This window comes from Nannospalax galili, unplaced genomic scaffold (genome assembly GCF_000622305.1).
Source record: "Nannospalax galili isolate Female #2095 unplaced genomic scaffold, S.galili_v1.0 scaffold1217, whole genome shotgun sequence".
NCBI lineage: Eukaryota > Metazoa > Chordata > Mammalia > Rodentia > Spalacidae > Nannospalax > Nannospalax galili.
In genome coordinates, this window is record NW_008339068.1 from 212,996 (window position 1) to 216,040 (window position 3,045).

Genomic DNA, 3,045 nt, shown 5'->3' on the forward strand with positions numbered 1-3,045 from the left:
CTCCACCTGTAGAAGAATGAAACTAAACCCCTATCTTTCACCTTTCACAAAAGTCAACTCCAAATATGTCAAAGACCTGAATGTGAAGCCTCAAACTCTGAAACTGTTAGAAGAAAACATTGGCAATAACCTACAAGATATAGGTGTAGGAAAAGATTTTCTAAACTGGACAGGGACTGCTCAGGAAATAAGGTCAAGAAACAAATGGGACCTCATTAAACTAAAAAGCTTCTGTACATCAATGGAGGCAACCAGGGAAGCGATCAGAAAACCCACAGAATGGGAGAAAATCTTTACCAGCGACACATCCGACACAGAGGTTTAATATCCAGAATATATAACAAACACAAAAAATAGAGAATCAAGACAAGAAGCAACCCAATTAAAAGATAGGCTAAGGAGTTGAACAGAGAGTTCTCGAAGAAGTAAAGATGGCTATGAAACATCTTAAAAGATGTTCAACATCACTAATAATTAGGGAAATGCAAATTAAAACCACTTTAAAATTTCATCTTACCCCAGTCAGACTGGCTAAGATCAAGATAACAAATGATACCAAATGTTGGAGAGGATGTGGGGAAAGGGGAACACTCATCCACTGCTGGTGGGGCTGCAAACTTGTTCAACTCCTATGGAAAGCAGTGTGGAGAACTCTAAAAACTACAAATGAACCTAGCATTTAACCCATTTATACCACTCCTTGGCATAAACCCTAAAAACTCATCCTATTGCAGAGACACTTGTACATCCATGTTTGTTGCTGCTTTTTTCACAATAGCCAAGAGATGGAAGCAACCTAATTGTCCCTCAATTGATGAGTATTTAATGAAAGTGTGGTTCATCAAAATGGAATTTTACTCAACAGTAAAGAAAGATGAAATCATGAAATTTGCAGGTAAATGGATGTAACTAGAAACTTATACTAAGTGAAGTAAGACAGACTCAGAAAAAAAAATGGCTTATGTTCTCCCTCATATGTGGATTCTAGCACCAAATCCTTAAAAGTGAATATATATCCAGACATAACTTCAGGAAGCAGGATAATGAAGAGGAACCAGGGAAGTAAAGGCAAAGAAAGACTCTGAAAGAAAGGAACAGTAGAAAACAGGTGTTAACAAAGGAGATATGGATAATAATGGGGTTATTTTAAGGGGAGGGGGGAGGGAAGGGTATACAAGGGCTCTTGGGGATAAAGGGAAAGAAGGAGCTCAAGAGAGGTGGGACCATAGGAAAAGGGTATTATTAAGGGAGAAATGGAAAAAACAGGGGCACCTTAAATGGGGAAACCATAGTGGAAGGGTTAGAAAATGTGAGAAATAAACAACGCCTAGCTAGTTTTAGAAAACCAGAGGGAACCGTATTAAGCCAACAACCTACTGACAAATTATACATACACCCAGATCAAAGGATGTAATATATGCCTAGGCAAGGTTTATCTGAGAGCATTTGGTCTTTGCCCAAGCTCTATCTACATAGCATATGGTAACTAAAAGTGCCAAACTGGTGGAACTAACCTTCTTGGATGTGTAACAGCCATACTTTGAGGCCTATACTAATTTGGTCAGGGGGACATAAAAGACAGTTTTTGCTCCTTGCCGCCCTAGGTCAAATAAGTTCCAGGGGACTATGAGCATCTCTCAAAATGTCCTGTAACTGTGGTGAGTCACCTGTCCTCCTGAGCAAGGAGGCCATGGAGACCCCACCAGATGGACCTGAACCAGTGTCCAGTCTATAAAGAGAAGGGTCAACACAGAGGAAACATTTCCTCCATGCTTCCAAGCAAAGCCAGCCATGGTTGAGTAGGACCCTTGACTTATCTTCAAATAGATGGAACTTAACTTCAAATAGATGGAGCCAGGGGATCCTCCAAAGCCTATGTTACCCCTGAGGAACAGATCCTCAAACGACCTTAAGAGTAAAAATAAATTGGTTTATCTGGGCCAATTTTAGTGTCTTAAACACTTAAAAGGAAAGTATAACCAAAGATTAATGGAGTCAATACAAATTTTTAAATGTCCATATGTATAGCTAAAGGCTACATAACAAGAAACAATGCCAGACAGGAGATACCTTCCTTTGCGTTATTTGCTAGGGTGGCCCAAAAGACTCCCAGATAGTAACCCAGCATAGAACTGGGAAAATGAACAGTAGACCCCAATCTTTTCTAAAGAATATTGACAACTGACTGTTGCTAGATGAGGAACAGTTTCTGTTCCTAAAACAAGGATCTCTACATAGGCTGACTAGATTCAGCAGATGGACAAGCACTGGAGAATGGCTGTGGGTGTCAACAACACAGTGGACAGTAACAGGGATGACAGAGTATAAAAAGTGGGGAGGCTATGGGAGGGTGCCATTTGGGAAGTGGGTATATAGATGAATAAGATTTTGTGGGATGTTCTGTATGATAGACACACAGAAAAATCAACCAAATTTTTTTAAAAAGACATATTTAAGGAGGAAGCATAAAAATTTTACTTCATGTTAAATAGTAGAGGTGATAAACGTTACCAATGAATCTACCTGATGACTTTATATCCATACTCAGGTACTAAGGATCTGAGTGTAACCGACTGTGACTAGTAATCATCAGATACATAGATATTAAAGATACATGTGCAAACATGTGTTAGTTGCATTAAAAATGTAGGAAACAGCATATTTTAAAATGAAATGGAGATCTTCTTTAAAGGGTAAAAACTCATTCAATTTTATATCTTACAGGGTTTATACTGAGTTCAATATTGTATAACTGTATTAATTCAAGTGTGAACCTAAATATTTACAGCCACTTTTGAAAGAGATGTATTCTTGCTCTGGAGTTTGTTACTCAATATGTTAAATCTGTAATGAAATGCTTCTTCTAATCATGTGGTTATTAAATTTAAAATGAAAATTGAAAAATGCCAGGCATGGTGGCGCACACCTTTAATCCCAGCACTTGGGAGGCAGAGACAGGTGGATCTTTGAGTTTGAGGCCAGCCTGGTCTACATAGCGAGTTCCAGGTCAGCTAGGGCTACAGGGAGACCCTGTCTCAAAAAGAC